Source organism: Kogia breviceps, chromosome 16, assembly GCF_026419965.1.
Source record: "Kogia breviceps isolate mKogBre1 chromosome 16, mKogBre1 haplotype 1, whole genome shotgun sequence".
Taxonomy (NCBI): Eukaryota; Metazoa; Chordata; class Mammalia; order Artiodactyla; family Physeteridae; genus Kogia; species Kogia breviceps.
This window is the reverse complement of record NC_081325.1, coordinates 54,211,377-54,222,068: the sequence shown is the minus strand read 5'-3', so window position 1 is coordinate 54,222,068 and position 10,692 is coordinate 54,211,377. Positions and strand designations below refer to the sequence as shown.

Below are 10,692 nucleotides of genomic sequence, written 5' to 3'. Positions count from 1 at the left end.
ATGACTCAGGCAAGTGTAAGCTGCATAGAATTCTGGCGCAGAGGAAGGGAGACAGTGGTACACTGCTCAGTCCCGAGTGTTCTCCTGAGCAAGCTGAGTAATGCTGTGCTGAGGGTGACTCGTCCAAGGAGAAGCCAGGGAGGAGGAGTCAGGCTCTCTGACTTTAAACGCCAACATAAATGGAACAAATGTGGGCAGGTGATTTAACTTCTTTGGGGCTCATTTTCTAATCTGTGAAGCAAGAAAATGAATACCTATTTGCCCATTTGTAGTGATGGGAAAGGTTAGGTGCAAAACCAGGTTGACCGGTATTTATTGACTGTTTGATGAAAGAAGAGTGGCTGAAAATACTTGCAGTCATTAGAAAAGGTGCCTCAAGCAAAAAGATTGTTCAACCCATGTTTAGTGTCTGGTACTAGGGATATGGTAGTACCATACTACACTATGGTAGTAACAGACACACAAAAATATGGCAAGATGTGCTCTTGCCCTCAAGGGCTCACATGGTAATTTAAGAGATAGACATTGAATAATTAACTGTGCATTTAATTATACAATTAAAATTGTGATAAGTACCACAAAGAGGATTATGGTATTAATATATGAGAATAGAAGAAGACTTAGTCTAGTCTCAAGAAGGTGTTCTATATGGGAGCGACATTTAAGTTGAGTTATGAAAGATGAAAGGTAAAGCGGGAAGTGGCCAAGAAGTGGGAGATGCTTTTAGGAAGAAGAGGCACTGCATATGCAAAGGTTTGTGAGGCAGGAAGGCACATGGCAGGGATGTGAAATTGAAAGCAGGCCTGGGAAGAGAGAGTGGTACCAGATAAGGCTGAGAGCTAGGTGGGAACCGGTCCAAACAGGGCCTTGTGGGACAAGGTAAGGATCTGGAATGTTTATCTTTAGAAAAATGGGAAGCCTTTACAACCTACAGATCAGAGAAAACAATTGCAAACCATATATTTGATAAAGGGTTCATTTCCAAATATATAAGGAACTCCTACAACTCAGTAGTAAAAACATGAATAACCTAATTAAAAAATAGACTTGAACAGATCTTTCCCCAACGAAGACAAACACATAGCCAACAGGTATATGAAAAGCTGCTCAATGTCACTGATCATCAGGGAAATGCAAATCAATACCACAGTGAGATTATTTCACACATGTTAGGGTGGCTATTATGAAAAAAAAAAAGGACAAGTGATGATGAGGATGTGGAGAAATTGGAACACCTGTACTCTGCTGGTGGGAATGCAAAATAGAGCAGCCGCTATGCAAAACAGAATTGAGGTTCCTCAAAAAGTTAAAAATAGAATTACCATATGATCCAGCAATCCCACTTCTGGGCATTAATCCAAAAGAAATGAAATTAGGATCTCCAGGAGATATTAGCACTCTCACATTCATTGCAGCACTATTCACGGTAGGCAGGATGTAGACACAACCTAAATGTCCAACTACAGATGAATGGATAAAGAAAATGTGGTTTGTACATACAGTGGAATATTATTCAGCCTTATAAAAGAAGGAAGTCTTGTAATATGTGGTAACTTGGACAAATCTTGATGACATTATGCTAAGTGACATAAGCCAGTCACAGAAGGACAAACACCATATGATTCCACTTATATGAGGAATCTAAGACAGTCAAACATACAGGAGTAGAGAGCAGAACGGTGGTTGCCAAGGAGTAGGGAGAGGAGAAAATGGGAAGTTGTCATTCAATAGGTATAAATCTCAGTTATGCAAGATGCGTAAAGCTTAGAGATCTACTGTACAGCATTGTGCCTGTAACTAACAATACCGTGTAGTACACTTAAACATCTGGTAAGAGAGTAAATCTCATGTTAACTGTTCTTACCACAGTAAAATTTAAAAGAAAGAAAAAAAAATAAAGAAAAATGGGAAGTCTTTAAAGGGTTTTAGTGAGAATGACATAATCAGTTTTTTTTTTTTTTATCACACTGAATTCATGCTGGAGAATGAATTACTGAGGTGTGAGTACATGAAGGGAAGCCAGAAAGGAGATTTTGAAAAAGAGACTTTCAGTTCCTTCCTGCTATGGAACAGGAATCCAGTGTCCCCATTCTGGTGCCTTTTTTCAGGCTTGACCTCTTGAGTAGATTCTGAAATTTTTATTCTCCTCTTTCACACCCATAAGACTTCATTTTCTTATAGTCTATTCTTTCCAAACCTCTGTATGGTAACAAAAACATGATTACTTCTTGATATGATCTTGATGGGAGATACACTAACCTTCCCAAGTAATGTAGCTGAATTCTAACAGTGCTGTTATTATCTTTCCTGATCATCGCATATTTATTAAGCAAATATAACCTATAAAGAAAAGTCAAGGATAGATAAATAGATGATAGATAGATCAATCATATCAATTAATATGCTTTTAGCTGCAAGAAACAGAAATCCCACATAATAAGAAGGCTTAGGGCAGGGTAGTTCTAGGTTGGTTCATTTGAAGACATCATTATTTTAGGGATATAATTGTTTTTTTTTTTAATTCTACTGTTCTCAAGCTCTCTTGATGGTGCAGAGCTAGATGTAGCACTATTACTAGCATACCCTATCATTCCAGATCCAGAAAAAGGGTTCATCTCTTCCAGATGTATCTTTTTGAGAGAAAAAAAATTCTTCCTCAGAAGCCTCCTAGCTGACTTTATTCATGTCTTATACTAAGTCATTCACAGGGGAATGGGATTATTATGAATTTCAATTATTAACTAAATTATCTTAAACTTATTAAAATTCTCATCCTAGGACTGGAATTGAAGGCAGGTTTTCCTGAAGCAAGAGGCATTCATGGTCCCTCCGTACAATTAGGATCTCTTATTAAGGGAAAAGGGAAAATGGTTGTTGGTGTCTAGAACATCAACAGTGACAGCCTCACACACAAAAATTAAAGGTAAATCACAGAACAATTGAGCAAATGAAGGATCTCAAAGTGTTGTCTTCAGAACTGCAGCATTAGCAACACCCGTGAGCTTGTTAGAAATGCAACTTCTCCAACCTATTCAGGGCCTGCTGAAGCAGAATGGATGGCCATGGGCCCAGCAGTCTGTGTTTTAAAAAGCTTACAAGGATGGGCTTCCCTGGTGGCACAGTGGTTAAGAATCAGCCTGTCAATGCAGGGGACGTGGGTTTGAGCCCTGGTCCAGGAAGATCCCACATGCCACGGAGAGACTAAGCCCTTGTGCCACAACTACTGAGCCTGTGCTCTAGAACCTGTGAGCCACAACTGCTGAGCCTGCATGCCACAACTACTGAAGCCCACATGCCTGGAGCCCGTGCTCTGCAGCAAGAGAAGCCACCGCAATGAGAAACCTGCACACCACAATGAAGAGTAGCCCCCGATCGCTGCAACTAGAGAAAGCCCACGCGCAACATGGAAGACTCAACGCAGCCAAAAATAAATAAATAAATTTAAAAAAAAACTATTAAAAAAAAGCTTACAAGGGATGCACAGAAAAGTTTGAGAAGCACTGCTATAGAATTAGAGAACATGTTAGAAGGTTGTGTCACCCACAAATTGGCACTTGCCATTGGCACTTGCCATCTACCTCTACAAGGTTTGAATTATGAGCCACTGCAGCTGCTGACCTTCAACACCCCTTGAAAAGAGTTCAGGGTGGAGATCAAACATGAGGCACTCTGTGCTCTGGAAAAAACTGGCAGAACAGGTCTTCAGATAGATATTTTCAGGACACGATTTTATGAGCCCAATTCTTGCATCTCCTCATATCTAGAAAAGCACTAAAATCCTTCATGGTGACGACTGCTCCTTGTGACTAGCAGAAACCTTCTGCAAAAAATGTGTGTTTGATCGCATGTACTCCCCCTTCAGCATCACATATATACTAACCTTCCCCCCTACTTCTTTGGAGCAGTTTCTCAGAGCTGTCTGAAATGCCGTCTCTCGGGCTACAGTCCTCATTTTGTCCCCAATAAAACTTAACTCACAACTCTCATACTGTGCATTTTTTTCAGTCGAAAATTGAATGACGCCAAGCAAGGAGTTGAAAATATCAGGCAGGGGTGTGGGAGAGAGATCAGGCCTGGAAAATGTGACAGGCCAATGAAAACACAGGCCTTACTTCATACCTAGTAAAGGAGACATTTTGCAAGAAAGCCATTTACCATCCTCTAAATCATATTACCTTTCTTATCTACCGGTTGAACCCATCCTGACTGCTGGAATAAGACAAATGGGTAAAGCTAAGAAAATACCCTGCAAAAGCTATATGAGGAAAGTATAATAAATAATTCATTGGGAACAGTGCCCAGGCGTAAAGGAATTTGAGTAAGTTTAGAATTTGGGAAATTGATCCTGATTTCTGGAACATAAATATGGAAATGAAGACACAGAATGGTTGGAAGATATGCTATTTTACAGAATCCAGAATAACAATTATAGGGGACATTTCCAGAATGATGATCAACGAAGAACACTTGATATGGCTGCAAACAGCCAGCAAATAAATCTATATAGAGATTTATATTCTAAATGGGAAATACTTTTGTGAAACTGAAATGTGGGGAAGGGATAAAAGTTTTCTTGTGTATTCTTTACTTCTAGGAGTACATGTGGAAGCTACACAGCTGCTCTGGATGTTGCTCAAAGGAACGTGGAAGCCTGGTTTGTAGCAGGTTGAAGTGTTTTAAACATGAAGTGTGGGAAATAATAGCACAGTTCACGAAGGCCATCCTAGGCCAGTCACGTGGAAAAGAAATCCAAGGGCTTCAGCTGCCTGGGCACATCCCAGCGCCATGGCCCACTGAATCTAACCACAAAAGGCCTGCTTCGGAAGACAGGAAAGGGGAAAAGCAGGGTTCACAAGGGGATTGTTAATACTTCCGAGGTAAAAGAGAAAAACTAGCCAGGCTTCACGTAACAAGAACAATCATTTCCCCAAAGTGCCTGGGCTAACTTTAACTCTATGTGAAGTGTACTGTACAAAACTAGTTTGCATATTATTTGATGTTCTCTCTGGCCTTCTATTTTTTTTAGGGGGGGCGGGTTCAAGTAAAAGGCTTTTATTGAAGGTTTTAGAATTGAAGAGCTCCACGTTTAGGATGTATCATCTAACACCTCAACGTTCAGAAAGCCTGACTAAAAGAAACCAAACCCAAAGCAACCCACTCAGCATTAACATACAACTCTTTTCTTTTAGTTGAATTTTACTTTAATGTAGAATGAAAACAAAAACAAAAGCCCCAAACCCTAATAGGTTAAAACAAGTCAAACAACCATTCTACACAAATAAAACCTTCACCAAGGTCAACCGAAGTAATCTAGAGCTAAAACTGAATTGTGCAGATTTTCAGTGAAGTCAACAGTCATGTAACATAAACAAATTATGTACACACTTGCAAGCCCTCTAAGAGATGTGACTCAAGAAGCATTAGCCTTTGTTTTTTTCATGTGCCATCCTGAAGACTTGCACATTTTATTTTTCAGATAATTTAACATTTTTAATAGAGTGCATTCTTTACCAAGTGGTAATGCTTTGGTACTATTCATACACGATTGCTTATCCTAAAGACTTGACATTTCCCTGAGAGGAACTTTGATTCTGCTTTAGAGGTGTCATATAAATTAAAAACTTTATCAAATACCAATATGGAGGGAGGTGACACAGGATGCAACATATGCAGTCAAGTTAGCTCTGTATATTTAGAAATTACTGCTTCAAGATATTCACACTGGAGAGCTTAGTCTGTCCTGCTTAATATTCAGCAGTACAGGTCTGAATCATCAGAACCTTGGCAACACCTTAATATTTCAAAGTTATTAACAACTATCTCTAGGGGCAAGTCTGTGTTTACTGAGTTATGACAAATTTATTATAAAGAAGGAAAACAAGTATAGCCAGCCATCTTAAAAAATGCCCCAACCACTGCTTCTCAATATAGAAAGACTAAAACTACCTACATTTGTCATACAACAAATCCCATCTCTGTCCCCTGAAACTCCCCTAATTTCATTCATTAGAAGGGGATTTTTTAAAAAGACTTAAAGAGTACCTTACAGCAGCATTCAGCTTTCCTATGAAATACTCAGCATCTTAAATATTATGTACACTTCATTTTTTCTTTTAATAAGCTAGAGACTGGCTTCAGAGTTTGTGGAACTGGAGGGAAAACAACACACTCAGAGCTACTCTAGGAATCTTCCTTCGGCAGAATAGCAGGTATTCAAGTTAAAAACAGGAGGGTCATTTTGTTGCTTTGCTTTCCAAAATTTAAACCGTTGTTTGTTCCCCTTCTACATAAACCTCAGTCACCACTCCTGAGTGGAGATGGGCAGAGACTCTGGCCCCTGCTCCAGCGGCTCCACAGCAGCTGATTTCTTATTGTTGCAGCAAGGCTTGCATAGATGTATGTCAACAAGGACTTCCCCCAAACGGCCTTTAGAGATAGTGCCACAGTGTATTTTCTGACTTTTCTAGTATGTGAGCTCTAAAAAGGAAAACACTGACGTTCTGTTAGAGCCAGAAGCCATCTCTGTATCTGAGCCATCATCTGACTGGTTACTATAACAAAGAGATTGAGCTGGAGAGGCACCTAAGGTGATACTGTGAGCATCAGAATTGTGACGTTTAAATTCCTTCTGCAGTTTGCTGATCTGGTTGCTTTTTATCCTGTTTCCAGATAGAGTTTTCACTTTCTTTGGTTTCAGTGTAGTCTTTAGACTGGGTCCTGCCCTGGCATCTACCACGTGATTCCAGTTTTTTGTTTTTGGGGGGTTTTTTTGGATCCTGCTGGCAATTTCTTCCGTCTTTTCACAAGCAGTACACTGGCATTACAGATGTCTCCTGAACGAGTCTCATGTAACCCAAAACAGCTCTGTAAGTCGTTTTCATAGCGTTAACTGTCAGTGAATCCTCCGAGAACTGGAGGATTTAGCTCTGCAAACATAGCAGCCCTCTATACTTCGGTACACCTTTGGCTTGCGAAAACCAAACATCATTTCTTCTGGGCAATAGTCTTAGTATGATTTGAAGGACACCAATAGTTCCTCCAATGTAATAACTTCCCCAATTCCACTTTCTGGATTCCTTCTGGGTAGTAAAGTGTTTCTTATATTCAAAAATACCTTTCAAAACTCAGAATGCTACTGGATGGACCCCTGGGCACGCGACGACCGAGACAGAGGCACCCAGGCGGCAGAGAACCGCTCGCCGGCAGCTCAGTGGGTAAACGCAGCATCTGGGGTCGGAGGGAAAGTTCCGGTGGAGAGCTGCCCGCCGGCGCGGCGCGGGGCGGGGCGAGGCGGGGCGGGGCGGCCGGAGGGAAGCGCGTCCCTCGCCACCACCTCCCTCCCTCCCGTGCTCGCGGCAGAGCATCACCGGGAGGGCCTAAACAAAAGCCCCGCTTCTGATTCAAGTAGGTCCACAGAGGTGCCTGAGAATTTCATTCTTAACAAGTTAGGCTATTGGTTCAGAACTACACATAAAAAACCACTGAAATACTATTTAAGATTCTTGAAGTTAAACTATTTTTTTGTTTTTTTGTATTTTCCACTTCTCCTTTGATCTCCCATCATACACACACACACACACACACACACACACACACACACACACACACACACACCATAAGACCTAGAAATTTTTCCATAGTATAGTCCAGGAATCTTGTGATAACTGATGGCTGAAGACAGCTAGTATAACACCAGCTCTGTTACCCTCATGCCGACCACCCAGTATACTTATAACATTAGAAGAGCAAAGAAGGAAGGCCTACAGGTGTGATGATTCTTTTTTGTTTACCAAACAAAGGAATGGGAGCGTCTTAAAATTCAAGCTAGTACATAGGTATTCTACTAGGAAGCAAATAAGGAAAGAAAGACAAGCCGTAACGAAAAATTAGTTTTTTGGTAGTCTTAGAGAATAGCATGCAACTCTAACAGAGAAATTGGATACATGATGTCCTGGAAATAAAACTGACTAATGATACATAGAATTGGAACAAGCTGTGAGACCTGACGTTTCTCAATATTTAAAAAAAGGATAATCAATTTTACCAAAGACAGCTGAAGTTGGACGAACTGAAAAAAGGGGGACTAGGATATGAGGTTATAGTCGTTTTCTAATGTTTTGATTCTATAGGTTTTCATTTGGAAGAAAAACATAGTTCACGAACTATGTGTGTGAAGATTAGTATTGCAGAGTAATTTTAAGTTTTAAAATGTATATACATTTAAAAAAATAAAATTTATTTTATTCCAAATATAAAAGAATAAAAAGATGAATACAGCATTTTTGGAAAATTTTTGGAAAATTTAAAACTAAAATTTTAAAATGTTTACCCATATTCTCACCTTACAAATACAAGTTTTAATATCTGGCTGTATTTTAGTCTTTTTTCTAAGCATCACTTTTACATAATTTCGATACAAAATTGACACATAATTTTTACAGTGTTTCTTTTTCTACATATTATAACGAGTGTTTACCATTATTCAAATATTTCATTAGCATATTTAATGTCTAAATACACATTCATAAAGTATCACGATTTATTTAAATTTCCTTTATTGTCAAACACTTTGTTTCCCCCCCCTTTTTTTCCCTATTGCAAATAGTACTACAATGAGTACATTTGTACATAAAACTCTCTCTGTATTTAAGATGATTTTTTGGGGATAGATTCCCAGGTTTAGAATTACTTGTCTCAGGCTTGGACATTTAAAAGACCCTTTCTACATATTGTCAAATTATTTCCCAAAGAGGCTATAACACCTTTTTTCTCTTTCTCACTAGCAATACTCTATGTATTGAGCACTCTGAAATTTTTTATCTCTGCCAATTTGATAAGAAAAAAATTATGTCTTGTTTTGTTTTTATTTGCATTTCATTGTTTACTAATGAACTGAATCTTTTTCATGTTTGCTGATGAGAGACATTTTCTCTTGTATGCATTTCTGAACATTTAATTCAGTTAATTTTCAATTATATAATATTTTCATATTTATTTATGAGAAAAAATGAGTATGGATTTTAAGAATTTTTAAGAATATAGATTTTTAAGAATTTAACAAAATAAAACCTGAAGATACATGAAACAATTTAGTTGGTGTTAGAGAACCGAGTATTATACACAGAAGAGCTTGTGGTTCCAATTTTCATCTTTGGAGCTCAGATTTCAGTACTGTGTTTGAGGAAAATAATTTCAAGTAAAACAATTGTCACATTAGGATAACTATATGCCAGTGCACTTGAAATCTTCCCAGCCTAAGCACAACATCAAAGACGTGGCCGATTTAAAGACTGTCACCCTCAAATGGAAGAAGTTTGCTCCACATTAAATGGTTTATGTTCTTTCCTTATGATCAAACTATTAGGGGGAGAGGGTCTAAGTGTTCAGTGCAAACATCCTAAGTAACTGACCCACTGTTTCCCAAACTCTTCACTGACCACAAGAATGAAAACATCTATCAATCTGTTGCTTACTAAACACTGCCTGGAAGAAAGCAAGCTTGTTGATTTGGGGAGGTTTTCAAATTTCCTTTGCCTGCGGAAAGGTGACAGAAAGGGTGTCAAAAAGGCCAGTGCAACACCTGGATATGAACTGCATCTGGAAACCACTTTTTTCAAGATTCACCCTTTGGAAGAAATACTTGGCCTTGGTCAATGGGGCAATTGATCTCTGGGGCTATTGACAAAAGCCATAAATGTATGCTCATTATTCTTGTTCTGTCAACAGCCTTTGACATTTCTATTTGGCCCATCATAGATCAGTCATGGGGAAATACAAGGTAAGTGACTTGCTTTCCCTTAAGTTCAGAAATTTAAAGTATCTTAGAAATCGAATTCTTTACAATTTAGTACTTTTGCTATAGGTCTTTCTCAAGAGGTGAAGCATAGTTAATGCTCTACATACATGTCAATATTTAGTGGAATTTTTTTTTTCTATTTAAGAAGGTGCTGTGATGATGTTCTATATAACATCCTGTTTATTAACCTTTATTAGAAGAAATTTATAAATTTTAGAAGAATAAAAATTTTGAACAACCAATCATGTACAACTTTAATGTCCATGCTTCTGAAATCTATTTTATTTGTATCAGTTCGCTTCAATGATATTAAGTTTCCTTTAGAAAATGAGAGCAGTGCTGATAAGGAGGAAACAATTACTTCATAAAAAATACAAAGATGAAACTCTTCTAACATTTCAGTATCTATGTTCAGTATGGAAGTGTTTGCGTGTAGCTATCCTAACTTTCCTGTCTCCTTTTCCTGCATGTCAAGTAGAGAGCATACAAAAAATTTAAAATACAAATTCCCAATTTCCCACATCTCCTTTGGGTGACCCTTCTGCCAGAACTCCTCTTCGATGTGGATCGTCTCCAGGGAATCTTAATGGCTTTTGTTTCCAAAAGTCTATGCCCCTAAGGCAGTAGTTCTCCATAAAGGGCAAATGCACCAGGGCCATTTGGCAAGGTCTGGAGAGAATTCTCAGTTTCCACAATTGTGGGTGCTACTGGCATCTGGTGAGTAGAGGCCAGGGATGCTGCTGAACATCCTACAGTGAACAGGACAGCTCTTCACACCCCCCAACAAAATATCCAGTCCCCAAAGTCAATAGTACACCAGCTGAGAAACCCAGTGCTTGAGCAACAGTCAGGACTCTGTGCAAGGACAAAACAAATGTGAGGAATATTATAAGACA

At 38.8% G+C, this 10,692-nt stretch overlaps 1 pseudogene; it reads right to left on the bottom strand.

Annotated features, from left to right (window-relative positions):
- Window positions 1-6,298: 6,298 nt before the first annotated feature.
- Window positions 6,299-7,000, bottom strand: LOC131743262 (SIN3-HDAC complex-associated factor pseudogene; annotated as a pseudogene).
- Between the last annotated feature and the right edge of the window lie 3,692 nt (window positions 7,001-10,692).